Here is an 18,451-nt window from a genome sequence, read left to right on the forward strand (position 1 = left end):
TCTTAAATGGGCAGAAACATAAATACATTTAAAAATAATTATATTAAGTATATATATATATATATATAAAATACAATTTCAAGTTGTACATAAAAATGCAGTGTTTATGTTCAGATTTAAAGAATGATTCTCCTATAAAAACAGTGTAAGAGAGAGCAGCATTTACCTCGAGGTCAGTGACATTCGCAGTGCATGGTGCCATGTTACTTTTAGATAAAGACGGCGAGTTAATGGCACAATATTTTATATCAAGTCACTTAACCTAAGTCGTTGCAGAGACCTTATTTTCTATATTTTTCACTGAAATTTGGTCTACTTACTCACAGTCCCTCCAGAATAAAGGGATGGATTTGTCTCAAAACCCAAGATAAAGTGTATTTTAAATTTAAACAAAAACCTTCCAAGCGTTTTGGATGGCATGTTGAATTTTTGAGTAATTTTGATTATCAATATAAACAATCCATTAATGTGAATATATACAATACACTGATGTAAAAAGCCAACGGATATCCAGAGAGATTTAAAAAAAAAAAAAAAAGAGAGAGAGAAAGAGAGAAATAAAATTATTCAAGTATAGGGTTTGGTACAGAATCAGTAGCAATGCGTCAATTTTAAATTAACTTACATAAATCAATTCATAATACAGCAGATTTGTATTAAACAAAAATATTCAAATGGCTATGGAGGAAAATAAAATAAACTAAGAAAACTGAAAAGTACTGCGGTCAAGAGGTCATACAGTGAATGTAAAAGCTGGCACCATCATGGATGAGAGCGCTTCGACTGCTGATTGGTCAGCACTCGACAGCGATGACAGAAAAGGGCGGGCCGAAGCGAAGGAATCCGCATAGAAAAAGTCAGGAGTGACAGATTGCCCGGAGAGGGTGACAGCTTTACAGTGCGCTCGGACGAAGAAGTCAAGCAGCCCCTTTTCTTACAGTTGCCATCTTACAAAGCTTTATTATAGACTCTAACGCCGTGTCTACATTGTAAAAGAGCGACGCAACGCTACAAAACTTCAACGAAACCACTATAATATCAGTTGATTATAACGGTCGATTTCTATTTTTGTCGCGTCGCGTGCGATAATTACGTAATTACGCACTTGTGGCGGTTCCCAGCAGCTTATGCAAATACATTGTACATGTCTGCTTTGGCCCAGAACTTTTAAAATGACTTGAGGACGGGTTTTCGTGAAGTTGAAGACATGATGAATTCATTAAGAAGACGAAGAACGCGGCGATTATCAGTCGAAGTGGAGCTGACATCCTTTCTGGACATTTATACGGTTTCTCACTAGGCATCTTTGCTGTCAGCGCCGGAGGAAAAGTCACAGACATCTGCGAAGAAGTTTGTGAAAGAAACTTCATTGGACGGATCTTTCTTTGAAAATACAGACACTCTGACTGTAACTTCGGTGAGTGGTCAGTTCATATGCTGCGTTAAGTGATTTATTTTAAAAAGAAATACTTATGCAGGCAGTGCAAGTCTGCATAGTAGTGTCAAATGTCCAGGAAATGGCTCCGTTATGACAAAAAGTTATGAAAAGTAAGCTACAATATATGCATTTAATCGATTTAAGCAATATGATATGGACAGGAGATGAATTTCAACAATCTTCTTCGTCTGTAAGCACCACGCCCCACACTTGTGCTGATTAACAATACTACAGGCAGATGGTTTCAATAATTAAGATACAGTATCAAGTAATTAATATTGTAATTTCCCGGTTTCTACATATGTCTTCTCTGCCAATCATGTGTCGCCAATCAACTCAAACAGTAAAAGCCGTCCTGGAGCGGTGTGTATGAGTGGAGCGGAGTGAGATATTTCCTCTCTCGGTCAGAGGTTCTCTGTCCGGGTTTTCCATTTTCTGCTTAGTAGTGATGGAAACCCGCTTAGAGAGAGAGAAAACATCGACTCTCACCTTCAACAACTGCTGCTCTGTTCAGGTGAAATCACAAAACTTCGCTTCCATTGGCTTTAGTCAGGGCAGACGCCATATTGAATTTAATAATGTGAGGGACAGACCACAAAGTAGGCTACTAGATTACTTTTTGTCTACTGAAAGTCTTTTTTGGAAGGATGTTCCGTCAGCTGAACAACTTACATGTTGTTAAACTACAGTGTGCAAATACATTAAACACACTGTACTTCTGTTCCTCACAGCCTCGTATTTATCCTTGAAAAAATTAAAGGTCTGTTTGAGAGAAAAAAAAATCAGATGCACAGCTTTAAACAAAATAAAAAGTTACAGGTAACTCTGCTCGGGAATGCCATGAACACAGAAGTGGAGTGATATCAGCACATTTGAATAATCAAACATGTAATTGATTATAGATGAATTTTTTTGTATTTGAATAGATTTGTGGAAATACCTTAAATGCACAAAGTAGTCAGGTAGCCACCTTTATCCAAAGCAGTTAATTAATTACATTTAATTTAATTAGATTTTTTGTCATGTGTGCTGTTGCATTTAAGGCCTATTCACACCAAGAAGATAACTATAATGATAACTATATTAGTGCCCACACCAACAGACGGTAACGTTTTGTTTATTATAACTTTATAATAATTTAGCTTTAATTGCTTATGGATTCGGTTTGTCCGTCAGTGTTTTTATTGTTCATCGTTCAGCTGGAAAAAACATTCTGGAATTGATTCCATATTGTTCCACTGTGTCGTTAATTGTTATAGTTGTGATGTAAATTATAATGAACCAAGGATGATAATACCTAAATATAACTAAGTTTCAAAATTTCTTGTTATAATTATAATTATCATTATAGTTAGTTAGTTAGTTATCATCCTTGGTGTGAATGGGTCTTTAGTCTTTGAACAGTTGCAAGAATATGTAGGCCAGCAGTTCCTTCTTATCTTGCAGTCTCATCTGTGCCTCAGTGCATTACTTTAGTTATTTTTTATGCATCAGTGAAAAATCCTATCAAAGTAACCTTGCTCTTTCATTAGTGCACAAAGCTTATTTAAAAACCAGATGTTGTGTCCCTCAGCCTCATGCGTTGGCATTGTGGTTGGGTGGGTTGGCATGAGCCAATGGAGGACAATGTGTTGAGACCCTTTCATTAAACCCTTCATTATTGCATTTAACACATTAAATAAGTTTCTTTTATAGATTCTAATTCAGTGACGCAAAGCAGCCGGTAGAGTGTCGGGTGGCATGTCTTCCTGTTGACCTCTGAGAGTTAGCGAACTTAGCGTTTTCTGTTAATAAGTGTTCTGGTGACACAGATGACTTGTTCTCTTGCTGTGAGTTTCGTGCCTGGAATCAGCAAGCTGTGTTTAACTGCCCGTTGAGTGCAAAGGAGTGTGACCTTCAACAAGGTCAGAGAGGCCTTCGCTCATCTGATTCTCCTTCGGGCAGTTTTGGGTTCCTGGAAAAAAAAAAAAGGAGAGAAAGTTAAAGCAATGCCAGTGAATGGAAACAAGTGATTCTGTGTGAAACAAGTAAAAAATCAATATGTTTTCTCACATCTCAAGTGCATTCCATTAAAATAGAAACTGGACAGTGTTTTTGTGTGTGTGTGTGTTTAAACTATAAGAAACACTGTAGTTTCTGTAGTCTCTGTAGTTTTTTTTCCATTTTATCCTATATTTTTATTTGTTAGTGTAGACTTAATTCAATTATTTGAAGAACAAATGCATAACGAATGCCCTCTGAATCAGACTGACTTGACAAATGTGTTGAATAGGTAACAAGTTGCGCTTACTGTTAAATTCAAGAGTAGGATTCTAGACATTGGCTTAACCTCATCTGCTCCACACGAGTTTGTCCCATAGGGCATTTGCCATCATGAGAAATGCAGTTTAAGTCAGCATTAGGGAAGGAATGCTTTGATGAGGCCCTTGATCTAGGGGAAATCAGAGTGCCGCTCACAAGGGTGGTATTTTCACAGTATCAGGGAGAACAGGGCGATCAGAAAATCCCAGCCATCAGGACCAATGTATTCAGGTTTATTTTAGAAGGTTCTGCTTTATTGAGTTCTCAGACAGAAAGAGAAAAGATGAAGAGGTAGCTGAATGTGTGACATTTTTGTTCTGATCTTTGTGACCTTGCTTTGACTTTGACTTGTCTGGGAATATATTGTGTTTGTGTTAGTAGCATAATATGGCAAATATCATATAGGCAAACTCACAAGACAGATTCAGTTCATAACAGCTGTCAGAAGTCCTGGTGTTGAGTTTGGAACTTAAAGAAAATAATTGACTGTATTTGTACCTGTGATAAGTATGTTAATTGACTATTTAAAGTTAAAAAGTGTAAAATGTTGTTGCATAAATCTCATTTACGTGCCTAAGATTGGTCAGTCCAATCATGCTCACATCATCCACCCACCCTCATATCACTCAAAACATTTTTCCTGTGCATTATGTAAAGAGTTATTATCGCAAATGACTGTACAAAAAGAAGCCTTAACATCGAATGAAAACAAAAAAAATAAACATTAGGCCTACTATAGAAAAACTAATAAATAAAATATATAGCAGCATCTGAAACACTAAAGCTATATGGACAATAAGCCTATACCTGACTCATGTCATGATTTTTTCCTCCAATCTGAGTCTTCTCATATTATGAAAAAAGAACATGAGTTTGTCTACTTTGGATTTTCTCTGTTTCCAATTCCTGTGGAGTTTTTTTTTTTTTTTTTTTTTTTTTTTCTGCCACTTACTGGCTAATTAAAATTTAGTCAACTAAGCCTCCTCTTGTCGACTAACAGTCATCTTATTAAGAGGAAGCCGTACAATTTTCATATATATATTTGGACTATTTAAAGGGGTCATGACTATTTTTTTTTATATTATTTTAATATGTTCCAAATATTTGATAACTTAAGGGACTTTTTTGGCTATATGTGGGCATCAAATAAACCAAGACTGCTGCTTGTGCCCCATCAAAAACTAAAACAAAGCTAATGGTAATGTAACTGTAAAACCAGGGTGAACAGTACCATAGCCAATAACAATGTGATCAGAGGCCTTGTTTGGGTGGAGGCCGTGTGTCTTCGGACTTACAGCCAGATCCCTTCCTTTTTTCATTTAGTCTCGCTCTCTTTCCTTGCTCTCCACCCCTTCCCCCAATTCCCTCTCCCTACGTCTCTGCCTTACTACATGCTATGCGGTTGCCAAGTGCTAAGAATCTGCGGAATGTGGGATTGCTGTGGTCTGATAAAGTTTGCTTTGTTCCCGCCATGACCTGAACGCTGGGAGGGATATGGGACCATGGGAGTTTCACCAGAGTCAGTGCACTCTGATTAATCGTGAAAAGATTGCGTTCTCGATTCAGACACCCATGTGATCTTATTCCTAAATTACAGCGATTCTCCTGTGTCTATTAATCCTTTGACAAAATCACATCGGAACATTAAAAGCTGCGTTGGTGCTGCCACTGATCCAGAGACTGCAGTTATCATGTATAGGTTCACAAACAGTCTTTTCAACCACACAGTATCATTATTTCTGTGTTACAAATATTCATCTTAATACAGAAGTACTGAGATAAAAGTTTATAGTTTGGATATAAACACTAATGTCTACGGTAGCCAACAAAATAGAGCAAATCACCTTTTGAAAGTAACATGGCGCTATAATGAATAATGATTGTATCGTTACACTGTTACGCCACTAGGTGGCGACAACTGACTCTTAAAAAAATGATTTGTCATTGAATCATTCAAGAGATTTGTTCAAAAACGCTGATTCATCCAATAATGAAACAAGCGAGACATTGAATCATTGATTCAAACCGATTTTGAAAAAATAATTAATTCGAATTAAGTAAACATTTTTAAATAGACAGCAGTTAACATTTTATCATAACCTGTGGTAAATTGCATGTTTTGTTTAGTTGCGTATTCAAAATCGTGGGAGAATCGTGATCTCTATTTAAAAACTAAAAACCGTTATTCTCAATTTATCCAGAATTGTGCACCTGCACTGCAGATCAGACCCTATGCACAGTCTCAACACACTGTTAAGCGCAGTCGCACACACACTTTGAGCCATGTCTCATTAGCAACCTGTTATTTATCTTACAGTAATGCTGGTGACTGCTGCTATGTAGATAGGATGTCATGGGGATGCATGCAACAAATTGAATTTATACACACAAATCTGTATATGCATATTTTAGATTTTGAAGGCAGATACATGTAATGCTCCAAAAACGGAAGGCTTTTATATAGTCTAGTCCTACTCCATTTAGCCAGAGTTGTTTAGATAATACACTTAAGACACAAGCTGGAGAGTAAAATGTAGGCCTCAGTAGTGGAGTCCAAAAGGCTGAGACCTTATGTAAAAATGCTTCTACAACTGATACAATACTAATTATTTTTATGTTCAATAACAGCTATGTTTTTTAATTGTTGTTATATTTTTAACAAGAATAGCTACATGATAAAAATATGCATTATGGAAAAATAAAATATTTTATTAAAATATAAATAATAAAAAAATTATGCATTATAAATATTTTTATAATAATTTTGATTATAATGTAACGTCACTTAAGCATGCATGGCTAATTTTGAAAAGAGTTTAATAATATATACAAACAACACAAAAATGTTCAGTTCACTTTGGTGCTACACACCAAATACAAAAGATACAGAAACAGGTAAATATATTTTCTAAATGTCAATGAATGATGCAACACATTTAGTAAATCAATTAATATCTTAAACAGAACATTTCCCTAACTGAAAATCAGTTTCTGAATGCATAGGGCTTTCTGCAGAAATCGATTCCTTCCAGAGAAAAGAAGCATGAGAGAGAGAAGAGACTCATTCCAAATTCCCTTTGTCACTTTGTCAAAGTAGACACGCAGCTATTCTCACTTACACACATTTCCAGTTTTAGAGGCCAGTTGAGTGGAAACATTGATAGGAAAGTACAACTGATGACAGAAAATGATGCTGATTTATTGATTTTGAGTTTTAAGTTGGCGTTCCATGTGTAATGGGCTTACAGAGGTCAATCCTCTCAGAGCTGAGTCTAGTTCTGAAGGGAGTTGAGACGGTCTTGAGGAAATCTGCCATCTCAGCCCTCACAACACAGGGGTCCTAACAGCTTCGTTTAAAGAGTAAACAGAGATGGACGCTTTGTGATTGGAGGGGGTTGGCAGGAAGCTGCTCTAGTGTTTGTGTTTAGGAGATGTTTGCAGTCAGCAGGGATATGTTGCATGTGAAGCTTCATCAGATTGGCTCTTTGTGGGAGGGTCATGGCAAAACAAACTGCAGCCGCTGAGTTTCCAATGTTTTCAATGTAAATATGACATTTCTCTTCTGTCATGGTTACCAGCCCTCATAGTGTCACAAGGTGAGCCAAACCTTGCCGGAATGACTGTCTCTCCATGGACACAGAGGTAGGAGTGTAGGCCTCTGAAGTCCACAGTCTCATAAAGTAAATCAAAGTTTTTAGCTGTGCTTGTCAAGTTTTTGTATCAGCAATGGTACAAATTTCAGTGTATTAGGGTTACAGTCAGTGTCAGGTTTAGGTGATGTCTGCGTGGGCAAAAAACAGCTGGCAGTACGGGCTACTGTAAACATCCTTGACTGGAAGCTGGTGCTTAAGATGGAGCTTTCAGTCGGATGTTTGCAGCAGCCAACTGCTGTTACTCTCACCCGGAAAACTGCAGCAGGAGAACATGGACACACCCACTGGAGCAAACCATCTGATTTTAATGTTCAGATAGTTGAGGTCCAATTACTTCTAGTCCCACTGTCTGATGAGCCACCTGATGTCCATTCACTGTCCATCTGATGCACATTATACACAAAACTGGAAAGCACTGTGAAAATAGTAAGCTTAAAACAGATAGGCCAACAATTTATAAGATTTGGGACAGAGAATTTTATTTATATCTGTCACACAGGATTTATTTATTCTTAATATATTTTAAAGATATTTGTTTGAGGCATTTAATTAGTACAAAGAAAACTATTTATTAGCAGAAATATATATTATACTTGCCAAAATGTGATTATTTTAAGTCGTGTATAACTGCCTGTGTGATTTGATGCTGGTAAAGAACATTTGGCTTTTTAGGTTAATTTATTATGGGTTGCAAAGTTTATTAAAAGAAACTGTACAATGTATATTGCAGAATATATATATATATATATATATATATATCAAAATGCGTAGTTCTTCACCAGTTCTTCACCAGAATTATGTGAACCACAATTCACGTGAGGTACGTGACACTAAGCCACCTCTGACAGTAAACTATGAAAGGTTTTCACACCTTCCTGTGTTTTTATCATATACACAAAACAGTAAACTACATCAACAGCTGACTGTTTCAGCCATGTTGCTTTCGATCACGGCAGCTGCAATAGCGTAGCTCCGTGAACTGAGACGGGCTGAAATGGATCCCTCTGTGGCATGTAAAGAGCAAACAGTGGTTTGAGAGCGAATCAGGCTGAGGGTCTGCTTCACGGGCTCTGGCGAGAGCGAGCACTGTCTCCAGAGGCTGAATGTCAACATCAGAAGCCAAGGGTTGCCATTTGTGTCAGATTAACACATTCAGTCATGTAAAACACATTCAGCCCCAACACCTGCGGAGCGCTAAGACCTAGATTAGCTGAGCTGCCCCTGCTCTGGGTCACTCCTTCTCAGAGTTTCAAAGGCCTGTATCACAGATACAGAGAGCAGAGGACTCTCGCTTTCCCACCTCCTGCATGAAGGCTCCCACAGGGCAAGCAATGAAAAGCACAGAAATGTGATCCTGAAGAACAGCTTTGGGTCAGCAAAGTGAAAACTTTCAAGCCTACAAAGTCCAGTCACTGAACCAATTGATACATTAACACTGTCTAATATTTAGGATTTTGCTCTTTGTTTGACCATTTCTTATATTCAGACTACAAGCTTTGCAAAATATCGGACAACACTGCTAAATGCTTATCTTAAACATTAACATCACTACAGATGCATTATTCAAGTTGAGACCTGTATTTTTAGTATTGTGAACCATGTTTGGAGTGTAGTAGTTTTGAGTAGTCTTTATGATGTTTTTCAGTGGAGAAAATTTACTCTTCTGTTAACACTGTAAATGTAAAAAAACAACCCAAGCTTATACATGCTTGTGGTGACATTTCTTATAGTGTTAAAAGCTAATGTGAGATAAAAAAGCATTTTCTGATGCAACCATGCCATTTTAGTAAGTTTACTACATTTGGAGCTGGTTGTGTAATGCAAACATCAAAATTTTGAGTGTTTTAAGGTCATAACATAGTATTGTGCAAGAAACAGGGCAAAATAAGTCTTTATCAATCGACAGTCTGCCCCTATAATCATAAATCATGTGAAAAGGAACAAAAGTTCATGGCAGTTATTCATAGTTTTCACGTGACGTCAAACCCTTAAAGGAACACCCACCAGGAGGGCAAATCAAGGCTTTCCTCCATTGTCCCCCCAAGTCATTTTTACCAGGTTTGTGCTAAGTAGACTGATATTAAAAGACCAAATTTAGTATACACCTTATTAATGATGTATATGTACACGAAAGCAGATAAACCCAGAATAAAAACACAATGCGCAGTTTCATGTTACAATCAATCAATCAAATAAAACCATTATAAAGAAACCGCTTAACCATTTAGCATGTTGCATTCTTATTCTGGGTTCATCTGCTCGCCTGTATTTAGTATGCATCTTCAATCATTTTTATACTAAATTTGATCTTTTAATAACACTGTTTTAGTACAATAAAGGTATATTGTATATTCTGAAGTTTTGCAGAAAGAGGCACATTTTTCCAATGAGCCTATTGGTAAAACAAAACACACTGTTATGGTTGTGTTATTGGTTGTCAAATACCAGTACTTTTAAGCTCTGTATGCTGAAAAAAAAAGATGTTTGTTTTATTTATTAAATAAAACATTTGGTTAAAAAAAACAGGTTATTTACGCTCTGTTGATAGCATCTGTTGTCTGTAGTCCTGGATGTCTACCATTTTATATACCTTTAAAAGTGAAATGTATAATTTCTGCCTCACCAAAAATAATGGATGTTGTCAAACGAGTTTCAGTTTCCTGAAAAAATTACCTACATCACCTTCAAATTCAGTCTGTTACTATACAAAAATTAATGGATGAAGTCTATGACTTAGTCAGGGGTGTCAAACTTAGCTCTGTCCAGCACAGTTTAGCTCCAACCCACATGAACCCCCATCAAGACACATGACCCAGGTAGTCAAGGGCTGAATCCGAAATTGCCCCCTAAACCCTCAATCACTATTCCCTACGTTAGTCCGATAATACAGTAGTGAATGAAAACAAGTGAGCGAATTACACTCGTTATTGTGGTGCAATGTAGGATAGAATGAGTGCACTTGATAATGTCCACTACTATGGATTCGGACACCCCTACAAATGGCTGTCTTCTCAAATAATGCCCTATTTGAGGGAATGAGCGATTTTTAGATTCAGCCATGATCTTCAGGATTAATAGAAGTTTGACACACGTGACCTAGGTCTTCTTTAACCCTGCTCTTGGAGACCCTCTGTCCTGCAAAGTTTATTTGCAGTGATGTTATTTTTTAAACAGTCGTAAAGACCTTGATTAGCTGGTTCAGGTGTGATTAGGGTTGAAGCTGAACTCTGCAGGACAGTAGCTGTGTCCCGATTCAGAGGCTGCATCCTTTGAAGCTCATATTCGAAGGCCGATTGCATCACAGCGGCATGACGAAGGCTGTCCCAATTTGAAGGTTCCTTCAAATATGGCCTCCAAATCCATCCTTCATTTCCCAGGTAATGAGGGATACAATAGATGGATCCTTTGCAGCCTAGCCTACCCCAAAATTAAATGCGCGCTAGTGACAACAGAATTTTTTTTTTTTTTTTTTTTTTTTTAGATAAATTGCTGGATTACACTTTTAAATGCAAGTATTGGCTTTCAATTTGAATACAAATGTAAAAATAAAAAATTTAAAGCGCTTCAAATGCTGACTTATATCTTACTAAGATGCTATTTTATATAGTTTATTATTTATTATATTTATTATGTACATAAATAGACCAAGGTAAACATATTTAGACAAGTTGTGAACCCTGTTTTGTTTTCAGACAGTTAAATATAACTTTTAAAAAAGTCCAGTGCAAAAGTTACTGCCACTCGTCAACGGCAGCTGTCACAGTTGTTAGGCGAAAAGAACGATCCTCTGTAGGCTATACCCTCCCATTTAACAACACTTGGTTTGACCTTAGCGGACTTTGAAGGTGTGGCCTTTGAAGTCTGCGTCCTTCGAAGGATGCAGCCTCTGAATTGGGACACAGCAAGTGGGTCCCCAGGAGCAGGGATGAAGACTTGATTTTACTGGTCTATGACATTTTGCTCATATGTTATCAAGGGTTTCTTGCTTTAGTTGGTTATCACTTAATCAAAATGACAGATTTAATGAGCACCCAGTTTCAGCACTCTGGACAGCTCTCTTCGGTTGACCCTGCAGACACCCTGTCCTAGGGGTGAGACAGTCCTCAGGGACACCTTTAATGTGATAAAGTAAAATACAATAATTAATAAATAAAGAAATAAAACTTAATGTCATTCAAAAATGACATTCTTATCTTCCTCTTATTGTTTCTTTATAGCAGTGGTTCTCAGTCATTTTATATGTCTCTCTTATTTGACACACTTAACTCTATCCTAAAAAGCTGATGATGTGAATCAGTTTTGATAGTTTCTAACAGTGTTTATAATTGAATATTTACAAAGTACTTTGTTCTTCAATAAAAATGGGGTAGTGATAAACTGTGCTGAATAAGATGTAAATGGGTATTTTGTATTTAAATTTTCCATTAAAATGCTGAGCAAAGACACTAAGATTGGCAAATTAATACTTAAAAATATTTGAAAGTCTTTCTTAGTTTAAGATATTTAAACAATTTATCAAAAATGATGCAAATTTTCTGTTAAATGTAGACTACTATTGTTAAAGTGACAGACTGTCATAAGTTTTTGCTTCCAAATCATGTCTAATGCATTCCAGAAGGCCACAGTCACTAACTAGAATGCTAGAATGTAAATATTTTGGGAGAAAAAAACTGTTTTAGAACAAAAAATGGAAGAACACTGTACATTTACTTATTACAATAGCGTCTATGTTGCAATCTTTCAGCTTTGTGTGCCTGCATTCACTAAGCCTTTTATAAAATCTTTCTTGTCTTTTTCCAGCCCCACCAGTTTAATCGCTCTGTCCCCTCTTGTTCCCCTTCCTGGTAAACTCAATCACTCTTTCTCTGTGTGTTTCTTGTCCTCCACCCCTCTTTATACCCATAGGCTGGCACCAAGTCTGATGACTTTTCCCAGAAGATTCAGTGAAGACATAGAGAGAGGGGGCAGAAAGAGAGCCTTCTTGTCCAATAAGAGAAAGGGGGACTGAAGAATGTGAAAAGCTCCCATTCAAGCCAGTTCAGAGGGGCTGGGAGCGGCCACATCCTCAGGAGGGAGGAGGGGTTGCTGCTTTCGGGAGGGTGGGCTAGGGATCCTGGACAGGGGCCAGGAGCGATGCAGAGGCTCCTCGGATGACGCTGGTCCGTGAGAGCGTCCAGTGTCTCCGCCTCTCCTCTGTCCCTTAGGACATCGACTCCGGACCCCTCACATTCTATTTACTCGCACAAACAAACTCTCCCCGCAGTTCCTCTACCCTAAGAGTACCGGTAGGCTGCAGGGTGAGGAATGTGTCTCTATTAATAGAGCGGTTAGATTATCTCAAAGACTAATGTCTGGCATGTCCAGATTCCTGAAAGGCACGGCAGTGACATACTCTCATCCACCGCTCCTCATTCATTGGCAATGATCTCATTTCCTTTGATATTCTATGAATTTAACTCGTGGTTCTCTTTTTAAAACAGTTTGTTGTACATGCACAGCTTTATCATTAATGAGAACTATAACTAACATAACTGGAAACAACTAAAATACAAAATAAAAATATGGTCAAAAATGTTTGTTTTTGATACACGAGTAGTAACACCAGACTGTGCTGAAATATTTAACGCTTTAAAATGATGCCAGTTAGCACATCTTCTTTGGCAGCCCTAAAAGAGTAACTAAAGAAATAACAAGTAAATAAGTTTACAAGTAAATAAAATTCTGTCATCATGACAACTCTCGAAGGGATTGGCATGGCAATGGATATGGCAATGTAATGTATTTGGTCTTGCTACGCTGCAGAGTAAGTACAGAGACTTGCAACTGCCAGTACATTCACAGACATTGCTGTGAGCATGTAAGACATGCTGCTGCTGCTGCTGCAGGCCCGTCACTAAGGGGGGACATTAGGGAGCAGTGCCCCCCCAGATGACACAACGTGCCCCCCTAATCGTATAGTCATTCAGCAAACTTCAGATTGAGAGCAAAACCCTTATTTCTGTAGATCTGGCCATTCACATATTTCATGATGAAATCATGCAGCATTCAGCAGCTCAAAGGAACACTCTACAACGGTAACTTTAAATAAAACATTATCTTCAGAAATAGAAATTAGGCGGAGTGTGTGTAAGGCTGGCCATGGACTTGAGACTGTTTTCTCACTCAAACCACTGCCTGCCTGCTGCTGCTTCTGATTGCTTTTAGATGGAAAAATTGCACATAACTACTGATCTAGGATCAGTTAATATTAGCATATTGGCGAAACATATTTGGCAAACGATCCAGTGTGTATCTGTGTTTGCGCTCTGAAGAACGACAAGGCTTTAAAACGCGTTCTTGCAGCGCTAAGCAATGTAGCCAATCACAAACAAATCTGTTGATTTCTGGAACGCATTGACCAATCAGAGGTGCAACTCAGCACTGAACGAAAACTCATTTTGAGCGGTGAGTGGACTCTGAGTTCTGAGTTGTGGACGCTGGCAAACAATGCCAACAATTGTTATAACAAACAATTATGTAAATAGTTATGTAATTATGCAGTCAGTTTAATTTATTGTTACAGAAATTCTTGAGATCGCAATGAACTAAGATGAGTGAGATTTTTAGTGATTATAAAGGGAGCGTCTTTTGCGCACATTCTGTCAAATCCCGCGTGTGTAATCTGTTAAAATTAACAGTGATTTGTAAACGTAAACACTTTATTAACAAATAATCAGCAGTGTTTATGTTGGAATATGTAGGTTGTGATGTGACAAGTAAGTTAAAACTATTTCATCTGTTTAAATGTGTTTTTAAATGGGAATCGCATCTCCTTACCCTGGAGTTGGTTCACCCTCAGCACTACCCAAAATTCATATTTAACGCATTATTACACAAAACGGAACTTAAAACATGATTAGGCCTTATTTATAAATGACTAGTATCACTTGGAGACTATTCAACTATTTTAACGGTGAGTACACACAAAGTCTTTGTTACACATCAATAATATTTTTACTGTTATTTGTATCGTTTTTATTATTGTGTTGTTCAAGGAATTGAAAAGCTTCTGTGCCTCATGTTTGCAAAGTATATTGCCATAATGCAAAAGGGTTTAGTTTTTGGTATAGTTCGGTCTAATTTGATCAACTATCTTGTGTTTTTTAGTAATATAGAACTTTATTTCATTAGAAGTCTATTTCATTAATAAAAATACGGGATGTTATCTGTTTCTCAGATTATAAAAATGTGCGCCCCCCCTATGAAAACCAAATGCCCCCCATTCTATATGTTCTGGCGACACCCCTGTGCTTCTGCACATATAACATGAAATAAACCCTGTAGCAGATCTATACAGGTGGAGCTGGGGAAGGTGGAGGGTTTCTGAAACTGCACTGCAGACTGCTAACAGTAAACAATACCAAGTATTTGAATGATTGAGCAGCAAGCTTATTGGCCGCTGATACCACAGCAACCAATCAGCTGTGCTATGTAGATAATGATGTGATCTACTAAATGAGTTAAGGACCTATCAGCCAGCGCCATCTAGAGTTTCATGCCAGAACTTTGTATTTGTAAACTCTTAAAATAATAATAAAACTGAATAAAAATTTACTGAAAAGACAGAAATAAAAGTAAAGTAGATAAATAAAAAAATAGAAATAGGAACTAAACTGAAAACGATAATAACCCTGCTTAAGCATAGTGCTTGTATTTGCATTGACGAAACACAATATTCAGGTATGCTTTGGTCAAGAATTCTTTGCAATGAAGGAATTGCCAGATCGCTCCATCCCAGCCTGACTTGGGAACCCATATGAGCTTCAGGGAGTGTAAACATCCTACACTCTCAGCTGGAGCCCAGCCCGAGGCCGGGAGTGGGATGTTTGCGCTCTCTGGCTCAGGAACGCCACAGCTCACTACGGCTCCACTATGGAGGAGAAAAACTTATTTATAAAGTTGTTGAGATGTTCTCCATTTTGAGTTGCAGTAGACCTGAAATTGCACTTTGAAATTCACTGGAACTACAATCAATGGAGCAGGTAGCAATCACCTAACTTAAGGGTACTGATTGGGTTCACTTGTTGGCAGTATGTTACTTTTACTTAAAATCTTTGTGGCTTTTTAGCATTATCAGGGTTGTGCAAAGTTCAGAAATGAAGAATCTATCATCTATCTATCTATCTATCTATCTATCTATCTATCTATCTATCTATCTATCTATCTATCTATCTATCATCATCTGTCTGTCCATCTTTAAGGCATAAAAAACCTTTAATCTCAAGACTTAAACTATTTTTTACACTTTCCAGCCAACATTATTGCATCCTTAATTCAGTTTTGAAAGGTGCACGGCCCTGATCATTATAAACGTATATACATTGTGTGCAAACCGTATGTAAAGTATGTACTTCCTGGACTTTGTGGCTAGATTTTGAAGTGGATATGGGAGCTTTGTAACGCACACAGGAAGTGAACTCCATTGTGAGCATTGTAAGGGCTCTGAGGGTGAGTGGCCTGTCATCAAGACGTTCAGGCTGAACTCTATGTCTCTTTGAAGCTTTCTGACCCCTCTGTTCAACTGCAAGTGCCTCCACCCAGACAGAGCTGCCGATGGAATTGCCTGAGAGGAAGTGACTATTTATACCCACTAAGGAACAGAGAAAGGCACCCTTCCGATGGGCGGCTCTCCTCTTGCTTCCTTTGACAAATATGTTAGGACTGCTTTCATGAAAGCTAAACCCAACTCCATACAGATATGCACAACATCCAGTGCTCTCAAGTTATCTGTGTACACGCCTAGCCATGTTTTGGTTACCATTCTCTTCTACTGCAATGACCTTTATCCACTTTTGCTTGGTGATGTCATAACTTAAGCATCTCTCATACTGGGCCACTAGGTGGCAGACTAACTCCAGAAAATGCCTAATGCTTCACACATTGCTTGGAAGGAGAGAAGACAAAAATGCTTCTGTTCACTAGCCAATTGTTTGAAAAATGTTTAACTACAAAACTTGTAGGCATATTCTACGTTTTTCTTTTTAACAACCTTTGCTTTTCTTATGTGTCCCTAATTCAATGACACCAAACCAGAGATGTATTCATTTTACTCATATTAAACATATATTTTAGCATTAACATTGTTTATTAAAAACTCTTTTAAAAACAATCCATACTGTAAACAACCAAAGTAACATTCTTCTACAAGTTTCACACACAAATTTATAAAACTTGCATTATTTGCAAACTTATAAAATTAGCGTTTTAAATGATTGACAGCACTTTTTAAAAAATATATATTTAATTATTTTTTTTTTTTTGTCACAGGTTTCGATGGCTATATTTGAAATTATGGTAAGTACAACAAAGTGAAAAATAGCTCCTGTTCTGTCGTCATTGCTTTGTACCAGTGTTAGTTTTTGCTTATTCTTATGTAACTTCATTACTTTGAGTGTGATGAACTTAAACCATTTAAGGCGATCAGTTTCCTCAAACCATTTAAGTAGCTATATATTTTTTATGACTTGATTTAAAAATGAATGAGTGGAATAAACTTAAAATCTTTAAGTTGAGTTTATAATTGACTAAACAAACACTAAAATATAAGTGAATTTAACTTAATGTATGTGAATTTACAGTACTCATACTTATTGGATTTAAAACTTAAATGGTTTAAGGCAATCGGTTTCCTCAAATGGTTTTAGTTACCATCACTTATCCAGTTTAGTGAAATTTTGACCTCATTCACACGACAGTGCATTTTCCTGCTCTAGAAATGTTCAAACCAACTGACACCCTATGATCAAGCTCTTCCTGTCAAGTGGAGGAGTCAAAACAACTAAAGTATGACAACAAGGACATCATTCATTATTAGTTTCACTTTTTCCCTTCTTGTCATGCTCTTTAAACTGAATTCTATAAGATCCTTACAGCAAGTCCCTTTCAAATGTTTCAAACAATAATCTCGCCCCACAAGTGGCACAGCAATGGGAAGTTGAAGCAAGCAAATTGGTATGTATGTGTTATATGTAAAGTAAACACAACATTATCATAGTAAATGCACTGTCCGCAATGAACACGTCGGGAGGAATGTTCTGTGACTGATGTTCCTTGTTTAATAAACAGCTGACTTGTTAAATCTGACTCTTCTGTTATTGTTGTACTGTGGCCTCTTTTTGATCCGTCATATTCCACCTCAGCAAAATGTTTCCTCGTTGACTCAACATGACGACAGTCAGTCGAAACCACATATTTAGTTTTTGTATGTATAGTAATACTTAGTTTCGGGGGATGTTAACACTCTCGACCACACAAGGAACTGAAACATTTCATTGTGTTCAGAGTTTATTTGCTCTCAGCACTACAAACTAGCAACAGAAAAATACTGAACTGTGACAAAAGCAGCGACTTTGTATATATATATATATATATATATATATATATATATATATATATATATATATATATATATATATATATAAAACGTTTCAATATAATACATACAGTATGTGTGGAACTACCCAGCTCATTTGACCTTGTAAGATGACCTTGTAAAATCTTATTTACTTGATTTTTTTGTAATGTCATCGCTGAAATACACATAGTTTAAGTTTAAAAGTTCCATTAAAGAGGGGAAGAAAATGGTAGAATTGCAATTAAATGGAATGGGAAACAAAAAATATGGGATTTCAAATCGAATTTAAACCTGCAAACAGAAATACTACATATATTTTACAATTTATATTTCAATTGAAGAGTTTGGGGTCAGTGAGATATTTCATGTGTGCGTGCATCTGTGTGTGTGTGTGTGTGTGTGTGTGTGTGTGTGTGTGTGTGTGTGTGTGTGTGTGTGTGTGTGTGTGTGTGTGTGTGTGTGTGTGCGTGTGTGTGTGTGTGTGTGTGAAAGAAATTAATAATTCAGCAAAGGTGCATTAATGTGTGCGAAAGTATAGACTTTACAGTATAATGTTACAAAAGATTTCTATTTCAAATAAATTTTGTTCTTTTAAACTGTATTCATCAAAGAATTTATCCGTTTCCTCAAAAACAAGCACAAGAGTTTTCAACTTTAAAAATAATA

General features: G+C 37.0%; 1 long non-coding RNA gene across 1 annotated transcript; it reads left to right on the plus strand.

The window, feature by feature from the left end:
- The first annotated feature begins 845 nt into the window (after positions 1 to 845).
- Positions 846 to 17,723, plus strand: LOC137020075 (uncharacterized). Its single transcript, XR_010895144.1, has 3 exons — positions 846 to 1,417; positions 16,699 to 16,725; positions 17,145 to 17,723. It is a non-coding gene; the product is annotated as an uncharacterized lncRNA (long non-coding RNA).
- The last annotated feature ends 728 nt before the right edge of the window (positions 17,724 to 18,451 follow it).

The sequence above is a fragment of the Chanodichthys erythropterus genome, chromosome 5, assembly GCF_024489055.1.
Source record: "Chanodichthys erythropterus isolate Z2021 chromosome 5, ASM2448905v1, whole genome shotgun sequence".
Classification (NCBI taxonomy): Eukaryota; Metazoa; Chordata; class Actinopteri; order Cypriniformes; family Xenocyprididae; genus Chanodichthys; species Chanodichthys erythropterus.